The sequence below is a fragment of the Ovis canadensis genome, chromosome 22 (genome assembly GCF_042477335.2).
Source record: "Ovis canadensis isolate MfBH-ARS-UI-01 breed Bighorn chromosome 22, ARS-UI_OviCan_v2, whole genome shotgun sequence".
Taxonomy (NCBI): Eukaryota; Metazoa; Chordata; class Mammalia; order Artiodactyla; family Bovidae; genus Ovis; species Ovis canadensis.
In genome coordinates, this window is record NC_091266.1 from 48,480,558 (window position 1) to 48,504,418 (window position 23,861).

Consider the following 23,861-nt stretch of genomic DNA (forward strand, 5'->3'; position numbering starts at 1 on the left):
ATTTGACCAGCTACTACTTCACTTATCCTCACTAGTGATATTTTTCAGATCTTGGATTTTGAGAGATGCACCGTGGAATGTAGGAATAATCATCATTTAGGTAACTGAAAAGTAGCTTGCCAAAACTGATACAATGAATGTTGTTCAAGATGTTCTGTCAAAATCCTTTCCAATTAGTGTTGAGGTCTTGAAGGGCCAGACTTGGCTTTTTATTAATCTGTTCAGTTTATTAATGCATTTTTGATATATGCATTGCGTGACTATCTAAAACATCTCATGATATTGCACAATTATGGTGCTTTTAATTTGTTGTACCCAAGTTTATCCTCCAGTCTCATTTAAAATTCAAAATTACTTCATAGTTTCATAACTAATAACTCATTAGGAAGCTGTGCCAGGTACTTAAGGTTACCTCTAAGGCAATGCACATTTAACAATAAACTAGAGAAGTTCTTGACTACTTGACTGTCATTGACCAGTTTAAATATTTAAAGTTATCATCTGACCCTTTGTCTAACCACTTTTAGAAAATGAAACAGTTTGTGTATAAAACATGGGAAAGGGAAGTCCTTTCACATAGTCTTTTCTAAAATGAAAACTAGCTATCCGTAATCAAAAACTTGGATAACACTTACATATGTGTGTGTGTATGTGTGTATATATATATATATGCCATGCTGACCATGTATTATTAGAGATTAAAGGACCCATTTTTTCTTTTTTCTTGTTATTTTTTTGAAAAGACATAGAAATTTAAGCATGTCGTTCTACTGTGATCAGATTCAGAGTCGTTGTCAGTCACCTTAATAATTTTACGTTCCTATCTGTCTCTCTGTTATATATTAAAAAAGACAGCATTTGACTTGTTTCAGTTCCTCTCCAAATGATGAGAAATTGAGCATAGTTAAAAATTATAACGGTTCAACTCCTTGCTTATTGAGGTGTGTCCTACCTGCATTATTTAGACCTGGTCTCGAAATCTAATAAGTAGCTAAATGATAATTAAAAATAATCCAGCATAACGCTCTGCTTATAGTGGTGTGATTTAACTAATGTTTATTCAGTATCTGTGTGATGAAAATAGTTCTAGGCTCAGTAGGGACGCAAACCTGGGTGATGTGTAAGATACTTCATATAAGTCAGTGAGATAACTAAGGTCTCTTTTCTGATGCTGTGTTGTTTAGCATTCTTAGATTCAGGAGGATAGCACTTCTATCTAATTTAAATGAAAAGAGATTTTTTGGAGTGTGTATAGAATCCTTGGGGGAAATGGTGAAATTCTTTTGAATGCTACAGGCCAGCAGAAGAGACCAATCAGACTCTCCTGGGACTGCTCACTGCTGCAGTCCTATACTAAGTGGCACCCAGGATACAGGAACCCCATTCCATAGTCCCTTCCAGAACTTTCTCAGAAGAGCCAAAGGCAAGTCCCTTCCCTACACACACACACTCTTAGAGAACTGCCTGTTACCTCCCACGCAAGTTCCTCATTGTTCCCATCCCATTGCCAAGTCTTGCACAGGCATCTGCCTTCCAGGACCTAGGCAATGTCTGAAAACTGGTTGCAAGAGAATCTCAAAAATGTAGTTCTTAGGTTTCTAGCCTTCACAGTAAAGTTGTTAGAAGAGATTGGAAAGTGTGTGGAATGAGCCAGTGCTCAGAACCCCTCAGGCACATTCTGAAATAGTGATTCTTCAGCTGTGTTCCAAGGAATCCTAAAATTTTGCTTATGTACCTGAAGGTTGCCAAGGAGGAAGAGAAGACCAGACAGGCAGGACTCCTATCTGGAGCAGCTCCACAGTGATCTGGTCATCTGTTGGGGATGTCTATAGTCCTTTGAAAAAATTTTCTCTGAAAAAGTAAGGTCTTCCCCCCACCCAAGTTTTGAAACTACTGCTGCCCCCAAATACAGGCAGACCTCAGAGATAATGTAGGTTTGGTTCTAGACCACCACAATAAGGAGACTCACGTGAATTTTTTGGTTTCCCAGTGCATATAAAAATTACGTTTACACTATTCTGCAGTCTCCAGTGCACATTAGCATCAAGTCTTTAAAGAAATGTACATACTTAATTTAAAAATGCTTTATTGCTTGACCTAGCTAACCATCATCAGAGCCTTCAGCAAGTCATAATGGTAACCGCAAAGATCACTAATCACAGTTTTCCTTAACAAATATAAAAATTATGAGAAATCTTGAAATATCACAGGAATTGCCAAAATGGGACACAGACATGAATGAAGTGAGTAAATGCTGTTGGAAAATGGTACCGATAGACTTTTTTGCCACAAATCTTCAAATTGTAAAAAAAAAAAGACAATATCTGAGAAGCCCCCAAATGAGGTCTACCTGTATGCCTCGGCCTTCTGTCTGCTGCTTTTCTTGTTAGGCGGGGCATCACAAATATAGTCTAGCATTTCTTTCCGTCACAGTTCTATTTAACAGACCATCCGCACTTTCTTAAACAGTGAAAGTGAAATTGAAAGCCGCTCAGTTGTGTCCGACTCTTTGTGACCCCCATGGTCTAGACAGTCCATGGAATTCTCCAGGCCAGAATACTGGAGTGGGTAGCCTTTTCCTTCTCCAGGGACCTTCCCAACCCAGGGATCAAACCCAGGTCTCCCACATTGCAAGCAGATTCTTTACCAGCTGAGCCACCGGGGAAGCCCTTCTTAGACAATATTTGAAAATAATTACAAATTATACTCTTTTCTCCTGTGTCTCATTAGAAGGGCTGCTCACAGGCCCATTCATATTAGGGTTTTTAATGTAAATTCACCACCGCCTGAGAACATCTCAGAACATCTCAGCAGTGGAGGGCTATTCAGTCCGCCTAGCCGTAGGGATGAAGAGACTGGACACTTTTAATTACTCCTCGGCTACTTTGTCTCATTGACTTCAAAAACAAAATTAGCAGTAACAGGAGACCGTGGTTCCATGGGTTAAATTAATCAATGTGTGCTAATTAAAGAACCGTTGAGCCTCTGCCATTCCTGCCTGTTTTAGTTGGTAGAGAGCTCTTAGTCTTACCGACTTTGGTCTCTGTACTTTCAATATTTTGTCATTCAAATTGAAGGGCGACAATCTCTGGCTTAAATGGAAGAAAGACAGAGCTATTCACATATATTGGCCTTCATGAAGAGAGACAGAGCTGTTTGCATAGATTGGCCTTCATGAACGGATTTTTTAAATCATCTTTTTCTTTTTTTTTAAAATTTTATTATTATTATTTTTTTAATCATCTTTTTCTTAACAGTACATTCTTGTTGGTTATCTCTTTTAAATATAGCAGTATGTGCATGTCAGACCCAAACTTGGAAGTGTTTCTCTCTCCTCTTTCCCTCCAGGATATCCTCCCTCACCCCCCACCACCCCATACTACTGATACATTTTGCTTTTTTCACTCTAAACTATAATTGTTTGCTTTACAACTGATAAACCCTAAAGAAACCTGGACTTTTGATACCAAGCCACTGCTTCTCCACCTCTCATGGGTTTTCAGAATAGCCTCACTTCACCTCTGCTTTCATGCAGCATCCATACCCAAACCCTCTCTGCTGCCCCAGAAGCATAAGCTACCTGCTGCTGCTGCTGCTAAGTCACCTCAGTCATGGCCAACTCTGTGCGACCCCATAGACGGCAGCCCACCAGGCTCCCCCGTCCCTGGGATTCTCCAGGCAAGAACACTGGAGTGGGTTGCCATTTCCTTCTCCAATAGACCAGCCGCCTAGCATTTCTTTAAAGCGTCAGAAATTTTTATCCTGTACACAAGGCACTGTTTGCTCTGTTGTTCCCACTTGCTTAAAATAGACTTCAAAAGATTTTTGTTTTGCTGTCTTTCCTATATTTTCTTATATTTTAAAAATGGTCAGTTTATTGAAGTATTTGTAATACAAAAAGCAGAGAAGAACCTACATATTTTTAAAATATTAATTTTAAAATGTTAATTTCATATTTATTGTTGCATATCCTGACGCTTCCAAAAGGTATAAAGGACATATAAAATAAAACTCATTGTCTGCTGTACCATTGCTAACATTTGAGAATGGATTCTCCCTGCCTTTTTTGTGGATATTTTTGGTGGTATTGTTTAGTCACTCAATTGTGTCCAACTCTTTACAACCCAGTGGACAATAGCCCACCATGCTCCTCTGTCCATGGGATTTTCCCAGGCAGGAATACTGGAGTGGGTTGCCATTTCCTTCTCCAGGGGAAGATCCTGAGGACTATTTTCCTGAAAGTGATAAAAGATCTTCCCAACCCAGGGATTGAACCCGGGTATCTTACATTAGCAGACAGGTTCTTTACACTGAGCCACCTGGGAAGCCCATACATATTTTACCTACAAACAATTGAATATATTATTGGCATTTTAAGTTTTTGAAACCCATCTGTGGTTTACTGTTACTCCAAATAAAAAAATGTTAAGTTGTCATCCTCATTTGGAAGATGCTGTATTTTAACATAAAGAATATAAAATCTGCCACAATTATTTGTCTCAGATTTAGCTTATAAAAGTGTGTTTGGTTCACATTTCTGCCTTTTCATTTTTTCTACTGTCAGCTGTAAATTAACATCAGATTAGAATTAGCTGCTGTAGTACTGGCTGCACTTTATTAAGTGTATGATGTTCTACTCTGTTCCCAGTGAAGTTTATTTAGGTAAAAGGTTGATAAAATTCTTTGCCCAAAAGAAAGTTTTTTTTTTTCTTTCTTGCCCATGAAGACAATTCTTTCTTCAAGAGGTTAAACATGAAGAGCCATTCTTTCTCATATAAACAGATCTATCCTTCCACTGTGTTAAGCTGGGTTTATAAAATACGTAATCTCACATACAAATTAAAATAGTTCTATAGTGTGTGTGTAGGGTATGTGTCTTACTTTGGGTTTGCCGACATACAAAAGAATCTAGAAACATTTGTATTTTTTGAAAGACTGGGCCTCTGCCCTACTCTGATATGCAAAATCCATAGTTTATGCTTGGATCTATTTAAATAAGTTGAGTAACAGGTCTAGGTAATCAAGTTACATTGATTACGAGAGTGAATGTGAGCTTGAGAATATTTGTGTTAATGCCTCATTTTTTTCAAGTAAGACCCTGTGCATTCCTTACAGAGAGGACTATTTTCCTGAAAGTGATAAAAATGCAAACACTCATCTCTAATGTTTTATGTCATGTCAACTGCCTCTTTGATAGGATTCTTTGTTTTGGGTATTTTCCTTACCGGTGATAAGATAAGATCTAAAGGATATATTCTGCATACTGATCGAAGCATTCCACAGTACTTTTGCCAAAAAAGTCCCTGAATATTCCAAGTAAGAATTAAAGAAAATTTTGCATGACATACCGTATTTAAAATATTTCCACTATTCAGTGGCCTAGTTTTTGATGGTCGAATGCACCAATAAGTGCTGTTCATCATATTTATACAAAAATTATGTTGTGTGTGTATATATACATATACATTTTGTAGCCTTTCCCACTTAGCAGTTTAATGTTTCTTACACAGTTTCTCTCATGGAAATGCAAAGAGCAATTCTGAGTTTGTGGGTAGAAATCCAGAGCTAGCAAGTTTGTGCTGTCCCCACGGGTACCCCTGGTGGCTCAGATGGTAAAAAAAAAAATCTGCTGGCAATCCAGGAGACCTGAGTTCAATCCCTGGTCAGGAAGATCCCCCGGAGGAAGGAATGAATACCCACTCCAGTATTCTTGCCTGGAGAATCCCATGGACAGAGGAACCTGGCAGGCTATAGTCCATGGGGTCACAAAAAGTTGGACACGACTGAACGATAACAGCTTTCATTTTCATGGTTTCTAAACTATGGGCTTGTTGGCCCTCAAATTTCTCTAGTAAGTTTTATTTGAAATTAACCTTGGAGGAGGGGAACAGGCAGGTAGATGAGAGGATCCCCCATCATTCCTGATCAGACCATATACATCTCATATATGACTGTTGGAAACACTGGACACAGATACCAACACGTAGAAAGTGCTCAGTAACTACAGGCCCATGAGAATGTTCAACCCCTGACTTCAAGCTACCAATTCTCCCACAGTTAACCTCCTTAAGTTTTATTTATTTTGTATTGTGAAGTAAGTTTAGAAATCGCTGGTGGCTTATATAAAAGCATGGAATGACCTATCTTAGTTAGGTCGTTAAGCAAAACGTGAAGAGAAAGGTCAGTTCCAAGTTGAGGTTCACTCTCACCTCATGCCATTGCCTGTTGGTTATTTTTTCCAGATCATTGCTTCCCTGGTGGCTCAGACGGTAAAGCGTCTGCCTGCAATGCGAGAGACCCAGGTTTGATTCCTGGGTCAGGGAGATCCCCTGGAGAAGGAAATGGCAATCCACTCCAGCACTCTTGCCTGGAAAATCCCATGGACGGAGGAGCCTGATAGGTTATAGTCCATGGGGTCACAGAGAGTCAGACACGACTGAGCGACTTCACTTTCACTTTCTATGTAACTCTGGAGAAGGCGATGGCACCCCACTCCAGTACTCTTGCCTGGAAAATCCCATGGATGGAGGAGTCTGGTAGGCTGCAGTCCATAGAGTCGCGAAGAGTCAGACACAACTGAGCAACTTCACTTTCACTTTTCACTTTCCTGCATTGGAGAAGGAAATGGCAACCCACTCCAGTGTTCTTGCCTGGAGAATCCCAGGGACAGGGGAGCCTGGTGGGCTGCCATCTATGGGGTCGCACAGAGTCGGCCATGACTAAAGCGACTTAGCAGCAATGTAACTTACCTTGAAGAGTCTTGAGCACTGCACCTGAGCTCTGTTTCCAGGACTTTCCTCAGCTTTGTTACTCTGTCCTCGTTGTTGTTCTTCTGTGTGTATGAAAACGGGGACCTTGGTTTGGGAATAATATACTGTAAATCAAATTCTGCCTCAACAGAACTCTTCCACAATTTTCTGCATTCTTGAACAGGTTACCAAATGTCACAATTCAGTAAGGCCAATTATTAGATTTTCATTTAATGGGCAGTTTTTATGTTCTCAGAGAATCTGAATAGTAATAGCATTTTAAACTACTGCATTCCATTTAAAGACTCACAACGAGTTCTTCTCTCTTTGAGTGTACCTTGTTATATTTTTGGGTTTCATTTAAATTCAGGCTCCCAATCTGTAGGAAAAATCAATGAGTTAATGAATAACCTCATTTTTAAAACTTTTCAAATATTTTATCCTAATTAGAAGGCATATCTAGTGACATTAATTTGATGAAATCCCAAATCATCAGATTGTTCAGAATAGCCCTTACCAAGGAGTAATTTAGAACATTTTCAGTTTAACAAATATACTGGTTTTTAGGACCAGATCATGGCTTTGCTTACTGTGAGAAAAACTTCCTACTATTAAGGTTTGAGGTCCATGTCAGTATAGGTCAAACTTAGTGCTTTTTTAAATCTCATAGTTATGTTTGTTTACCATGTTTTATTTAACCTATTAAATGAAAAGCTTTCCTGCTATAAATAATAATCACCCCTGATTTCTAGAGCAAATTCTTGGTAAATCACTCCCACATGCACTGTCCACCAGTTTGGTGAGCTTCAAGGTTACTCCCGGGCCCTGCAGTGAGTAAATGGCCAAGCCAAGTCCAAGACCAGTGACCTTCCACACGCAACTGGTGTGGTTTGTGTAAACCACCTTATATCCTGTGGGGAATAAGCCAGCAAAGTGATGACCGTCTAAGTCAGTTATTCTCTGCCATGTTGTTCGCGGCTCATCGGCTGTCCTCTGGGACAGCAACAGAAAATGCATTCTCCGTAGAGATCACGCCTCCAGTTCGTCAGAAACCCCCACAGTAGGCGTCATCTCAGTCCTTACTATCCAGACGCCTATGTGGTTCTCTGTTTTAATCCTTGTCCCTCTTTATCCTCATCAATTCTGGGTCCATTCTCCAGCTGAAGATATTTCTGATGTTTACTCTCATGGAAGTAGAAATCACTCATAAGCCTCGGTTGATCAATCCTCCCAGCTGCCCAGTAAGATAAGTCTAGAGTAGGTAACACAAGCCCCTCACTACTCCTTCAACATTTTAATGAGTCACCGAATTAGTAACCAAACCTAAATCTCCTGGTTCTCAGGCTGCTTCTCTGTTCTTGACCTACCACCAGCCAGAAAGTGGTGGGTATTATGTTATATTCAGCTGGCCAGTCAGTAACTTAAATGTATTCTTGCATATTTCCTTTGATGGGACCAATACAGAAGCAACATGTATCTTTGGTAAAAGCTCACAGACTGTGGAGTTACAAAAATCAAAGTCTTCCTGGAAATGTTCATCTTCTTAATAATTCATCTGCTAGACCCACAACAGGACTCGATATCTGTGGACTAAATTATATAAATCCAACCAAAGGTATAATCCAACGGGGAAGAAAGGAAAACGAATAAATGAGGGGACAGGAGAAACTGAGTAGAGAGGCACTTCCCCTCCTAAAGACGCTGTGCTTCATGCAGCACTTGGCTGGTAAACAAAACCTGGCATCAGGACAGACGTGCCCCACCCCAATTTTCCACTCATTTCACTTCCACCCCTCTACCGCCCCAAACATGAACCAGTTTGCTTCTGCTGCTAACGGAGGCTAGTGTCGGGTCAGGGCGTTGTGACCGCACAGCATCTCATTGTGCTGCATGCAGATGTAACTGATTCAGACCATCAGGATGTGCTCTCCTGTGGTGGTTTTTAAATTTGGAGTGACAGACATTGAGCACCTGTAAACTTCAGTGGAGCAAAAGGTGCATCTAAGATGAAGAGGCCTCTACAACCAGGCCCAGATTGCGAGGTTCACCTTCTAGTCGACTCAGGAGTTCCAGTGAACACCTATCTCCTGTTCCTGATACAGGACCCATGTCCTACCTCCAGGAGCCTCTTTCCATGTTTCCCTGTCTACCTGACTTCACCTGGAATGGCCCCCACTGCCCATCCCATTCTGAACCTCTGGGTTCGGAGGCTGGGCTCCTGGTCCACATGGATGACCCCTTCCTCTCAGGCCCCTTTCTCTCTCTGACCGCTGTGCGGCACTGGCCAGCCCAGTACAGCATTAGTACTCACTCACTACTTAAGCCTCTTAGGAATCCAGAAACCAGGACTTTACTCCTCAGCCTCAGAGCTGGCGAACCTTGCGTATGATTTCTTCATCATTATTGTCATGATTGCTGTTGTCATCTTAATTGCCATTTTTTTGAAGAGCACCGAAATGCTAAGTGCTGTATAATCATCATCTCATTTCATTTCACCCTCAGAGCAAACCTGTAAGGGAGGCATTATTATTTTCTTTTACAGATGAGGAAACTGAGGCTTAGCAAAGTTCAGTCACTTGCTCAAAGTCATACAACTATCAAGTCTCAGCCAGGATTGCAGCCGGTCACGACCATCAGCCTTAAGAGCTCAGCTCTCCTTGTCCGAAACCTGATACCAGCTGGGTTCTCATCCTGCAGTCAGCCTCCAAGGAACCTAAGTAACTACATGTGGTCAAAGTGAAACATCTGTTTTCAGATCAGACTATGCTTCTGTTAGTATGTTTCATTTACAGTATCAGTGATGTTTTCAGTGATAAGCTAAGAGTTTTAAGAAAATATCTAAACCTATTTACCAGCTCCTTTCACCTTAAACGGGGGGGGCGGGGGCCGTGGAAATGCTACAGTAGCCCTGAACAACTCATGTTCATATGCCAAAGTTGGCATATGAAGTGATTTCCCAAGAGGTTGCTACCATAAGACCAGAGGCAAAAATGGCAGAAAAAGTCTTTGGCACTCTCCATGTCCCTTGGTGCCCAACTCTTTCCCTCCATTCGTCCCACCCCAGCACTTTTGGTCACTTCTGATGGTCTGATTCTCCTCATTGTGAGCCCATCTGGTTCAACCTGTCCCATAAATGTAATCCCCAGTGAAAACGGCCCATGAGAGACAGTCTCCTGGAAGAGCACTCTGAGCAAGGGAAATCACACAAGACTTCATCTTGGGACATTACCAAGTTTTATAGGAGTAGAAATAGAAACTGTTAATACTGTGATTTGATTTTTTTTTTTTTTTTTTTGGTCACACCGGGTGGCATGTGGACTCCCAGATCCCTGACCAGGGATCAAACCTATACCCCCTGCATTGGGATCATGAAGTTTTAACCACTAGACCACTAGTAACAGTTAATATTACTACTATTAATAATAATAGTTATTGTTATTACTCTGGACTTTTACCTCTGCTTTGGACAGCCCACTGTTTTTCATGCTGTGTTGGATCTCTGACCAAATTCCTCATCATTCTGTGTCTTTCCCCTGCTTCACTTGTCTTCATAGTACATATCACTCCCTGGAATTGCATTATATACTTCTTGGTTTATTAACATCTCTTTACAGTATCTATAGAAAGTAAGCTCCATGAGAGCAGGAATTCTGCTTTGCTTGCTGCTGTAACCCTAGCATCTGCAAGAAGGTTTGGCACGTAGTAGCTGCTGAATAAATATTTATCAAAGGAAAGGATCAGCCACTTTTCATGCGTCTTCTGAGCAGGGCAGCTTTTACCTTTTAGCCCAGTTTTTGTCCAAAAGAACAAATTGAAGTAGCCATGAAACTTGTGATTTTACTGTAATTATTGCTTGAGAGGAGGTGATTTTTTTTTTCTTTAAAAGGCCAATTTCAACTTGACATACAGATAACAGTTAAGTAAAATACTAGCTTAGGTGGTGCTCAGGTGCAGTAAAGTCAGGAAAATGGTTATCTGAGTGTCGGGCAAACACTGTAAGATCAGAAAACACTGATCTAACAAAATTCACCATTATATTAGTGGATATCCTTCACGTGAGTAAAAAATTGTATTGATCCACACCATTCATTTGAGCCAGTTTCTTCAGCCTCACGTCCTGTGCACTGTGTACACGGTTCTCTTAGGATTATCTTTGATGTTGGGAATTCTAAGTAATGTGCATAAAATTAAATCCAAAACACATCCCCATTTGAGTCTAAATGTTTACTCTTTTAAAACGTGCCCATGACTTTAAAGTTTTAAAGATTTACCTGTGATTTTAAAGGATTAAACCCCAGGCATGTATTTGTTTTGTAATTTTTTTTAACCTTTTGGGTTCCATGATGCCTGGTAATTTAGCATGTAATGATGGGGTAGGACCCAGAATATTCAAGAATAAATTGTACCATATTGTTGCTGCTGCAGCTGCTAAGTTGCTTCAGTCATGTCCAACTCTGTGTGACCCCATAGATGGAAGCCCACCAGGCTCCCCCGTCCCTGGGATTCTCCAGGCAAGAACACTGGAGTGGGTTGCCATTTCCTTCTCCAATGCATGAAAGTAAAAAGTGAAAGGGAAGTCGCTCAGTCGTGTCCGACTCTTAGCAACCCCATGGACTGCAGCCTACCAGACTCCTCCATCCATGGGATTTTCCAGGCAAGAGTACTGGAGTGGGGTGCCATTGCCTTCTCCAACCATATTATTAGTTCTCCCTAATCTTACAAAAATGAACAACTGCAAAGTATTGAATTTTTAATTTCCCTTGAAAGTGTAAAGTGAAAGTCGCCCAGTCCTGTCCGACTCTTTGCAACCCCATGGACTATACAGTTCATGGAATTCTCCAGGCACCAGAATACTAGAGTGGGTAGTCTTTCCCTTCTCCAGGGGATCTTTCAAACCCAGGGATCAAACCCAGGTCTCCTGCATTGCAGGTGGATTCTTTACCAGCTGAGCCACAATATCTCTTGAATCTCCCAACAAAAAGAAGGAAGATATATACTAATGGCTAATTTAAATGCTAAAAGGGCAGGAAGGGCTTGGCAGATACTTCCCAAGTAAACCAAATTAGCCTACCTATCATTATGATTCTTTTTTAAAACACAGTGTTTTATGGAAAATGTTTTCCATATGTTTTCGTGGTGCCAGGTTTCAGGGAGCTTCTGTGTAAAAATCTTTGCAAATGAAATTATAAAATTAGAACTAATGATGGGATAGATGATTGGGCAGGGGGACATAAATAGTGGGGCTGAAACCCTCTTGTTAATAAAAAAATATTGGTTTCCATATTTTAAGAAAAAAAAATCTCATGCTCTCCGTCTAGACCCCTAGACCTGTAGTCAGTGAGTCTATGAACTTCTGTTTCCCTGCCAGATACTTGTTCCTGGCTGGAAGACATTTTGTGATATTTGTTTGATGACACACACCTGCTGGGTAGATGAAACGCTCCTGCTCCTGAGGATGACCTACTTCAAGGGCACAGTAAGCTTCTGAGAACTTTGGCAGGTTGTCCTTAAATCATTTGAGCGCATCTTGATATCACCTGTTGAACCTATCTAAGACGAGTGCTTTTGCAGGCTTGTTGGAGGCAGAGTCACTAACCCCAGGGAAGAGATTTCAGAGTCAATAATGGCTTTGTGAGTGTCCTGATACAGGAAAGACACACTGTTTGACCCAACCCACCTCTGGCATGTGAAGTGCCGCTCTCGGCAGTCAGGATGGGAATTGGCCCAGGCACCTGGCTCCATGGAGTGGACCATCCGGAAGGGGGGATCTTAGAGGAATCCATGTAAGTGTGGTCCAAGGTACAGAGATGGGAGAAGGAGGGAGACTGAGGGTCCAAGGTGAGGGAAAGGACCGTGAGAGAAATTCGGATGAAGTGTTTCCCTGGGAGTTCACAGCACAGAGAGAGATTTCTGGTTGAGATTAGGGAAGAGTTTATGGGATGTTTCAAAACCATGGTGACATTGTCACCAAATGCATTCTTTGAAGCCACCTTGTCTTTACACATTCATCTCTGCAAACATTAATTGAGCACCAGCTACTGTGACGAGGCAGGCCTTAGGCAGTACAAGATACAAATCTAAGTTGTTAATATCTATCTCTTAGCGTGGTGAGAAAACATACCTACACAGGAGTATAATTGTAAATTTAAATAGGACATTAGAGGTACACAAGGAGTTCTTTGCTCTGTCGGGCTTCCTGGAGTTGGCAATGCCCAGCCTGAATTCTGCAGAGTGAGAGCGAGTTAACCAAAGAAGAGAAAACAGAGATTTGGAGGAATTAAAACGATACGTTGTGCTCAGAAACAACAAGCTTTCTCGTTTTACTGAATAGTGAAAAAGGCACAGCAGGATCAGTGGGTACCTTGGAGGGCCTAGAACTTCCTTACCATCTCACCAGCGCCTTGCCACCACTGCCTGAGTAAGTAGACAGCCCTTGCCACACAAATGCAGCTTCAGAGCGAGTTCCCTCTTGTCCCTTGCTGCCCTAAGCGCCTCTGTATGGAAAATCCAGAGATTCCATGAAAGAGGGTCATGGCCCTACTTCTGAGAAGCTTAAGCTGTGAATCATGAGTGAGTTGGGCTAATTTACTTGATTTAGAGTGAGAAGGAATCTTTCTCCATTACTTTTATCTGCATTGTCAAGAGGTAATGATTTGAAATCCTTGGCTCCAAATGCCCGATGCCCTCAGTATTATTTGTGATACGAGTCTCCCTTCAGATCTCTTGCCCTCCTCTTCTGGTTGTATTGCTGTGTAATGAACCAAAATGGAACGCCTTAGAATAACAGTCATCATCTCTCAAGATTTCTGTGGGTCAGGATTTGAGGAGCAGCCTGGCTGGCTGTTCTGGCTCAGCATCTCCTATGAGGTGGTCTTCAGATGGAGCCCGTAGCTGAAGTAGTTGGAAAGAGAGGATGGAGGAGTAGCTAGAGACCGGCTAGGACTTTCTCCTGTTATCTCTTTCAATCTGGAGGTTTCTCCACGTAGACTGTCTTCATGAGCTAGTCTGGGCTTCTTTACTGCTTGGCAGCCTCAGGCTTGCCACCTCAGACCCCCAAAGATGAGTTTAAGAGCAAGGCTGCATGACCTTTATTGCCCTGGTCTAGGAAGGTGGCTCGGTGGTAAGGAATCTCCCTGCCAGTTCAGGAGACACAAGAGACATGGATTTGATCCCTGGTTTGGGAAGTCCCCTGGAGGAAGATATGACAACCCACTCCAGTATCTTTGCCTGGAAAATTCCATGGACAGAGGAGCCTGGCGGGCTACAGTCCAGGGGGTCTCAAAGAGTTGGACACAATTGAGTGATTGAGTGCTTGCTCACTCAGGAAGTCACACAGTGTCACCCCTGCTGCGCTTTATTTCTCAAGACAGTCACAAGGGCCCACCACGTTTCCATGGGAAGGGACGTAGACCCCCACCTCTTGGTGCAGCAGTGGCGTGGTTGGGGAAAATCAGTGAGATGGAGATATTTTGTAGCCAATGTTAGAAAATATAATGTGCCACACACCCTTCAAAACATTTCCTTCTGCTCATGCAATCCTTTAAATTACTTAAATATTATCAATAATTTACTTGTCATGCTGTTGCCCCAAAGCTTTCTTGTTCCCTTACCACACCAAGATCGAAGGCTTCAATGCACGCACACGAACCAAAATACTTCCATTGTCTACATGAGAGTCGGTCACTGTAGTGTATGGCATTCCTCTCAAAATGATAACACTTTATAAGCATATGTCCTGTTGCCCCATCTTCAAAGATGCTATACTTCAGTTGGGCACTGTTTTTTTTTTTTAATTGAAGTATAGTTTATGTACAATGTTGTGTTGGTTTCTTGGGTACAGTGAAGCAATTCAGTTATACTTATATATTTTTATATTCTTTTCCATTATGGTTTATTATATCATATTGAACATAGTTCCTTGTGGTATATAGTAGGACCTTGTTGTTTATCCACTGTATATAGAATAGTTTGCATCTGCTAATCCCAAGCTCCCAATCCATCCCTCCCCACCTCCCCCCCAACCTCTGCACCCACAAGTTTGCTCTCTGTGTCTGCGTGTCTGTTTCATAAACAGTTCATTTGTGTCGTGGTCTAGATTCCACATATAAGTGATAGCAAACGGCATTTGTCTTTCTGTTTCTGACTTCACTTAGTATGATAATCTCCAGGACTATCCATGTTGCTGCAAATGGCATCATGTCATTCTTTCTAATCAGGGACAGTTAAATCCAAATATTGTTCGTATCGTTCTCTGAGAGGCTCCTTTTTATGTTACTACAGCAAACTATAGCCTCAGGAGTGAATGATTACCAATCTCTCCTTATTTGCCATTCACTGGGTGGACTGATGGTGCTCATGACAGGGTGGGTCAGTAGCATTTTGTGAAGTAACATTAGCCTGTTCTTGGTAGGAAATCTTCTGATGTAAAGTTAAACTATTGATGTAAATTTTACATTTTTAAATAAGTACTATTGCAAGTATGCTATTTTAATGAGGACTTTTAGTTTTTACACATACATAGTGAACAGAAGTTGAGTTCTTCAAATGTTTTCTGTTAAAAATATGTGATATATGAACACTGGGTTAGAAGGGATTTTTCGCCCTTGGATAACCTAGAAAAGAATATAGCTCTGTTTTAAAATCCCTTCTAGTTCAAGAGTTATCCAAGTAAATAGTGTTGACCAAGGTGTTGAATACACCAGTAATAATCATACTAGCCTTTCATAAAGCTAAGTAATCAGGAATAATGCTAAAAATAAGAAGACAGTCATTTATTTACTCTGTTTGGCATTGTTAGTACTAATAATGCATTTCAACACAGTGGAATTGCTAGATAATGCTTTTGTGACTTTTATGCAGGTTATTGTTATTTAAATGAACAGTCACTGCACTGTAATGAAGAAATGCAAGCTTTCCCAACTCAGTTATCAACCAGGATTCTAGGAAAATGAGAATTTGTGTCTGCCTTCATTCACAGAGCAAACTGGAGGTCACTGTTTTCAATATGAACCTTTTTTTAGTGTTTCAACAGTGAATAATTAGGAGCTGCTGCTTCTGAAATTACCTGTATTCACTGTAGAGAAGGGAAGACTTTTATCTTCCACGATGAAATACATTTTCTCATTCAGATTGCATCATTCTTTTTTTAAATGGCATTTTACACCGCTGAGTCAATCCTGAGTAGCATAAAATAAAAGAAATACATTTTGTGTGCTGCTATAGCCTTGTTTATTCAATTTACTTCCTTAAATTTCAGCTCTGCCTTGCAAAATGATCCAAATGCAAAAATGGGCTTAAAGCAGTTGAACATATAAAGCAATTATCCACGTGGAATACTATTATACAAACACATGTGTTCTTTGCACTTTAATTTAAATTGAATTGATCTTTGATCCTTATAATTTTAAGATCATGGGCTTCTACTGAGTTTTTAACAGCCTTAAGATACAGTTTACATAGTCTACAGTTCACATTTGCAGTGTGCGATTCCCATTTAAAGTGTACGATTGAATGGTTTTTCGTATATTCACCGAGTTGTGCAGCCATCACTGCAGTCAATTTTAGAACATTTTCATCACCCTAAAACGAAATCTGGTACCCATTAGCAGTCACTCCCCAATTCCCACTAGCCCCTCACAACCACTAATCAACTTTCTGTCTCTATGAATTTGCCTATTCTGGACATTTCATATAAATGAAATCATGTAACATGTGATCTTTTGTTCCTGGCTTCTTTCACTTAGCATAAGGTTTTCAAGTTTCATCTGTTGTAGCCTGTATTAGTCCTTCGTATCTTTTTGTTGCCTACTAATATTCTCCTGTATGGATGTTACAGACTTTATTTATCCATTTATTAATTGGTGAACTTTTAGATTGTTTCTACTTCTTTTGGCTATTATAACTAACACTGCTGTAAACAATCACATCAAGTTTTTGTTTGGACATATGTTTTCATTTCTGCTGGCTGCATACTTAGGAGTAGAACTGCTGGGTCATATGGTAACTCTATGTTTAACTTTTGAAAAAGTGCCAAACTGTTTTCTAAAGTAACTGGACTGTTTTGTATTTCCACCAGCAATGTATCAGGGTTCCAATTTCTTCACATCCTCGCCAACACTTGTTATTGTCTGTCTTTTTTATTATAATTATCCCAGTGGATGTGAGACACTGTCTCTTTGTGGTTTTGATTTGCATTTCCCAGTGTGGCTAAGATGTTGAGCATTTTTTTAAATGTGTTTATTGGCCATTTGTATTTCTTCTTTGGAGAAATACCTGTTTCAATTGAGTATTTTAAAATTCTGTTACCTCACCTTAGAAATGTGGCTAGCAGAAATAAGTTGGAAACAAATAGATCTTTCTAAAGTGAGTAATTTTCAAAACAGATTTAAAATTGAAGACATTGTTTTTACAATTGTAGTATCTTTGGATTATACAAGAATTGAACTGCTTTCAGGAATCAGTTTACTTCTGAAACTGTTTTCAATTTAATTAGCAATATGTCAGATCTTCATGGTCCCAGAGTTATACCTAGAAAATAGCTTAAAGATCTGTTTGTCCAATTAACTCATTTCACAAGTTAGGTAACTGAGAGCCTAAAAAATGAAATATGTGGGTTATACAGAATTAATGATAGACTTAGAGCTCTACTCAGGTGGAATCCAGAGAACTGAATGTCTCTACTTAATGCAGAGAAAATAATGCATTTTTCAAATGGGTTCTCAGTGATCAATAATAAAAAATAATGATGAAGTGCTCTGCAATTAGAATCCACAGTATTTATTGTTGGGTACTTAACACATACTATTTTATTTTAACCTCATAGTAGCATATGTAAGATTGATATTATTTTTCTGTCCCATTGTGTGTAAGGGAACAGGTTAGCTAACTTGTTGAATGGTGCCTACATAGTAAGTGGCAAACTCTAACCCAGACCTTCTGATTCCAAGTTCATAGTTTCGTTTCCTCCAGTCTTCACAAAAAGACAGCATTGGCACATTGTTACCCATGCCATATGGCAAGCCTTTCGCTGACACAAGTAATTTTGAATCACTGACACAAGTAACCGATAGGTGGCATCATGGAGCATAATTTACCGTCATTGATGTAGTTATTTAGCAGCACTAATATACCTAACTTTGGAAATAAAATCTAAGTTTCAGGTCACAGAAGAATTATTTGAATATAAAAATATTATGTATATATACTATATATAGTACATTAAAAGAGCTACTAATATAATAACATATTTCTAGAGTTCAATTTCAAAGAACTCCCAGGTGGTAAAGAATCCACCTGCCAATGCAGGAGATACAGGTTCAGTCTCTGGGTTGGGAAGATCCCCTGAAGAAGGAAATGGTAACCCACTCCAGCATTCTTGCCTGGGAAATCCCATGGACAGAGAAACCTGGCAGGCTACAGTCCATGGGGTCGCAAAGAGTCAGACATAACTGAGCACACACACACAAATCAATTACAAAGCATTTGACTTACACTTTTGATTTGATGTTTACAACTATGCAGTCAAGTTTTTCATTGTCCTTGTTTTTATGGATTTGTCATATTTATGATGACACTAAGGCCTGAAGGACTTGCATTAGTTGCTGTAGTCATAATGTCTCCGTGAGAGCTACATATCAGATGCAAGTCTCTTGGCTCCTGTGTAGGCCTGTGTTCCCTCCAGTGTACCATGCTGCGCCTTAATGATGTGCTGAAGGACACTCATTTGAAAGAAGAGGAGACTTTATGCCATTATTCCAGACAACAACAGAGCTCTGAACAAGTAGAAGTTATAGGGAGGCAATTTTGAGGCCATATAAAGAAGACTTGATCTGCCCAACAATGAAATGTGTTGTCTTGTGAAGGAGTGAGGTCTCTTGTCATTGAACTGTTCAAGCTAGAGCTGGATGACCATCTGGGAGGATGCTCTAAGAGGGATTTCTGTAGCGTGTGTGTGTGTGTGTGTGTGGTATTGTTGTCAAGAGAAATGAGGAGGCACTCACGGTCCCTTCCAACTATGAGATTGTGGATCTTTGTTGTTACTTAAGAGAATAAGCTGGTTTAGGGAGTCCTTTGTATCCTTACTGAAGAAAGAGACTGACTGAAAAACTCCTGTCTGTACAGAGTTTTCTGTTTAACAGAGAGTAACCAAATTTATCAGCTTGAATTACTAGTTTCCAAACAGAACAGCACTTCCCATCTGTTTATAGACACTCTGCACAACAAAGGTCCCAAATTCAAAGAAGTTTAAATATGAGCCTTTAGTATGATATTGTCCTTTGTGACTATCAAAGAGGAAGAAAATGTGCAGCAGTGTCAATTGCATTTTTTATTTTGGCAAAGCTGTTCAGAAGTGCATTTGTCAGTCTCACCCAGGGATTCCTAGCCCTGGTTGCACATGAGAATCACCTGGGGAGTTTTTTAAACACACCAGTGACCAGGCTCCACCCCAGACCACATGAATCTAAATCTCTAAGGATGGGTTCCCAGCGTCAGTGTTTTTTAACAGCTGTCCAGATGATTCTTCTGTGAAACCAGGGTTAAGATGAACTACTCCAATGTAAGCATAAACTCAGCAAACTCTGGACATTTACTTTGTCATTTGGCTACTCTTTGGAACTCAGATTATTCATTCAGAACCAAAGCTCGTAAGTTTTAGCTAATATAGCTAAATTAGTCAAAACTAACGTGGCTAATGTGGCTAGAGGCAGCATCTCACAATAGTTCACACCACTGCTCTAGAGCCAGAAAGCCTGACTTTCCACTCACTAGTTCTGTGACTTTGGGCAGGTTATTTTCATGTCTCTCTACCTCAGTTTCTTAATTTGTAAATGGAGATTACAGTGCCGCTCATATGATAAAAACTGAGATAAAGACCTGAAAGAAAATAAAGGTTTGACATATTATGACATTACAATCGTCGTCATCATCGTTGTTTTGCTGCTGTTACTAGTAGTAGCTGTAGCAGTAATGCTCCTGGCATAGGAGCTCAGCTCCTATTGAGAAAACAGTCTGTTCCGTACAAGGCTGCAAACAGGACTGACCTTACTTGAAAACTAAAGACTCTTTTCAGCTACTCTAGCAAGAGTGTACTCCCTCAGATTCAGAACTTTCCAATGAAGTGGAATGTTTTGCGTCAAGTTTTTTGCAAGAAGCTGAAGCTTGAGCCAGGCAACCTCCCACAGCTCTCTCCAACTCTTTATTCTGCATGAAGAATAGGTCAGAGCTCTGCCAGCCAGGAGCCTGGGCTGAAGGGTGATATTGGGTCCCTGCTGGATAACTGGGAAGGCCACAAAGCACTGTGTATGGCAGGCTGACCTCCCGAATCCTCTGGGTAATCTCCAGTTTCCAACCGCCACCCTGATGAACCGTGGGATCTACGGTCCAAAAAGCATGGTTGCTATTCAATAGAGCAGCGGCTCCAAACTCCAGCATCCGTGGCTAATCGTGCAAAAAAGTAAATACAATTAGGGTGTGTGGGACAGCCTCAGAGAAAAATTAAAGTGCACAATTAGGCCTAGTTTCTGCTTAATTTTCAGTTGAAGAAATAACTGAGGCAGCTCTAGTCATTGAGGGTACAGTAGCAAGAGTCCCTGACTCTCTCGGTTGAGGACAAGTGTAGGCATTTCAGGGATATTACAGGTTCTCGAGCACAGTTTCCATGAGACAGCCTCCAGCTGCAATTGTGGAGACTGGTGGAATATTCCTAGGAGGAGCTCAAAGGATTGTACAGCTGAATAACATCTTTGTCTCGAGAACTTATGTGAGAAACTGGGTTTTTTTTTTTTTTCCTCCCTTTTCTCCTATAAGCATTTTGTGGCTCACCATTGCAGACACTGCATATCTTTGTAGCCCACAAAGTCCCCGTGTTAATAGTTGTTTGCTAGTTGTGGTCACTTAATTGAAAAAAGCTGGCATGGAGATATTACAGGCCCCAATAGGTCATTTTTGTATCAAGTATGGTGTTATTACCTTTAACTAAACCCCCTCCAAATCCAAATTTATTACAGTTCTTTAAATGCATTAATAACATACAAGAGGATAGACAGAGAGCTGGAGAAAAGATGTGTGTGGCCTCAAATATGCCAGTCATCCACAGTTCTGAGGGTTGCTTGCCATGGCATGTTGCCAGTGGTGCATTATAGAATCCCAGATGGTATGGTTCCGTGGGTACTCATTTTGGATTTGCTCTGGGAATGAGGTTAAAGAGGATGCTAGGCAATGGCTGGAGTTCTCTTCCTTGCCTCTCCCAGAGTAGATCCTGAAAGCCTCTATCCCCTCCCACCAATCAGACAACTGCCCCAACTAGGGATTGTGGACTCAGCACAATTGCTGCCACCCGTGAGTTCCCAGGCATCTAGTTACCAGTTCTGCAGAGGCCAGGAAGACTGAACTCCCTTGTGTGACCTGTGCTTGGCCTCCTCAGGCCCTAGGGCTTGGGCAAGTGTGGTGGGCATGAATTCAAAGACTTGATAGATAAGGGTTGTGTTTTTCATCAGCTTGTCTGTCATAACTTGCTTTATTTTCTGGGAGAGTCTCTCTCTTTAAAAAAAAAAAAAAACTTTTCTCACAGAAATTTATCTAACACATACAGAGAAAAACAAGAAATACTGTAGTGGACCCCCATCTCCCAACACCCATCTTTCACAATTACCAACATTTAGCCATTCTTGTTTCCTTTTTCTTCCCTTTTTCTTTTGTTTTCCCAGAGTATTTTAAAGCAAATTCGAAATAATCTGATTTTAACTATACATAGTTTATCAATAGTATGTAGCTCTAGTACACACAGAACAACTTTTCAAAAACTACCCTTATCACAACTGACAACTTTAATGATTGTATGCCCTGGCCAGCTTAAGTTTTCCCTAATTATTTTACAAACGTCCACAAATAACGGGGCAGTTTGAATCAGGATCCAAACAAGAAGCATCTGTTGCATTTGACCGACCTAGCCTTAAACCTCTTTCAATCTATTACAGATATTGCTCCTGTTTTTATAGTATTTATTTGTTGAAGAAACCAGACCATTGTCCTGTAAAAATGTCCACATTATATATTTGACCTATTGCATCTTCATTGTACTGTTTGATGTGTTCCTCTCTCCTTTGTACTTCCTGTAAATTAGTGGTTAACTCTGAAGACTTGAAATTCAGGTTCAACTGTATCACATCAGGAGGCATAACAACTTTTATTGATGTCAAGATTGATAGTGAGTTCAGATACAGCCTGATTCATCCATTATGAAGTTGTCTATCTACCTGTTAACAGTTACAGTCACTTAATAATCGCTGTCTACATCCATTAAAGGTTACAAATGGAGATTCTCAATTCTGCCATTCTTTCTGCACTTATTAGCTATTATTCTATATATTAATAGAACTTACCATTATCAACTGTTGGCTCACTCTGAAATACAGTTCATACAAGAGAAGCAGGCATAATAGCCTCTTTCCATTGGTTTATCAGTTTTCAGAATATTGAATTGCTGAGGTTGGTTTGTTGTTGAATACTATTTAAACACTTAAGGCTTTGTCTGTTTCATATGCATCAGTCCACTGTAGTCATACTCTTTTTGATATTCCGAGAGCCCATCTTTCATCAGTGGGAACCCCTTCTAGATGCCTCCGGTCACCTTTGAATGTAATTCCTCTAGTATTTTCTGGCAGGATAAGGTACCCCAGGCTCCTGGCCTGAATCTGGAATCAGCTGTTTCTACAAAGAATCCTGCTGCCTTTCTATGCGTGTAAAGGCCACAATCCAGGCACTAGGGGTAGATTCATTCTTCAGATGGTTATATTTGTGTTGGAATGGCAACTCCATCTTCCTGGATATCTCATTATTCCAGCACCTTGTGGTCATCTGGTTCCACCTGGATGCTCCCTGCCTCCCACACACTTAGAGCAGCCACTGTTCACCTCTCCTCTTCCCAGACCCAACCTTCTCTCTCAGTCTGTCCATCCTTCCCTTCTAAGTCCGATGCTTCACCCATCTTTGAGCTTCTAAGATGCCAGTGTGAAGAACCCCTTTCTACTGCTGAAGAATAGTTGTATCCTTTTCACGGACTAATTTTTATTTAATTTGTGAAGAAAGTTAACCTCCTGTTGCTATCCAAGACTTTGGTAGACGAATCTAGTCTCTTTCTTAACCCAGAAGAGCAGTGCTTTGAAACATCTTAGAAATGGTCAGCCCAGTCATCAGGTCAGGGGAGGCTTCATGAAAACAAACACCCCTCAGGTGTGTGTGTTTCCCTGGGAATCACAGGTGGGTGCATGTTGAAATTTTTAACTAGAGTTGCTGGGTAATGAAAAAAAGTGTTGAGAAGTTAGTTTATCGGGAGCATTTTTCCACATACCACCGTGTATGCCCATATACCCATTTGAACATAAGATGAAAACTAGGGTCCTTCTCTCTAGAAAAATGCACATACACATAAACTTTTATAGACAGTGGTCTTCAAGTACTTCAGACTATCTTGGGGTTGAATTTATTTTCACAGACTAGGTCCTGCTTTGACTGGCTTGTTGGAGGCTGCAGGATATGGAGGTGGAGCACGCGTCTGGACAGAAAAGCACAAAGCAAGAATCAGGGTGCAGGCTTTCAGTGGCTTCACTGGACATTTTTCATTCTTTGGTCTAGAGCTACTCCTGGTGCTAGTCCATGAACTGTATGCTGTTATCCTATGATGTTGTAAGCGGAAAAATCGAGAGTAAGCATTTAAAAATACAGTGGTTTCCCATTGCCACAACATCCAAACACACGGTCGGTCGACCGGTCTCATTGAACAGGGCGTAAACCGTTTTGGGTGCTGTTGAGCACTTTAGATAAGTTGCATGGGGCTTGTCGTATTAATAGGACTCCGTAAGGAAACGGCAACCCACTCCAGTGTTCTTGCCTGGAGAATTCCCATGGGCAGAGGCGCCTGGTGGGCTATATAGTTCATGGGGTCACAAAGAGTTGGAGACAACTAAATGACCAAGTACCTATTAGTCCTCAAAAGTTTGGAAATGAAACATCCAAGCAAAAATTGTCCTTCATCTAAGCTAGTGAGAAGCATCAGCAGTAAAACCCAAAATGGCTTTGCTCAGCTTGCTCTTGTGTTGTTTGCACCTGCCTCCA

General features: G+C 40.7%; 1 protein-coding gene across 7 annotated transcripts in view; it reads left to right on the plus strand.

The window, feature by feature from the left end:
• The window catches only part of VTI1A (vesicle transport through interaction with t-SNAREs 1A), a 372,362-nt gene that overhangs the window by 256,748 nt on the left and 91,753 nt on the right, over positions 1–23,861 (plus strand). The window contains exons 8-9 of one of the 7 annotated variants that reach the window (XR_011252059.1): positions 9,292–9,520; positions 12,118–12,225. The exons of 4 other annotated variants lie outside the window; for them this stretch is intronic. The gene's annotated coding sequence lies outside the window, so the exon portion shown is untranslated. The remainder of the gene's footprint in view (positions 1–9,291; positions 9,521–12,117; positions 12,226–23,861) is intronic. 2 more of the 7 variants (XR_011252058.1, XR_011252057.1) reach the window with 2 other exon arrangements.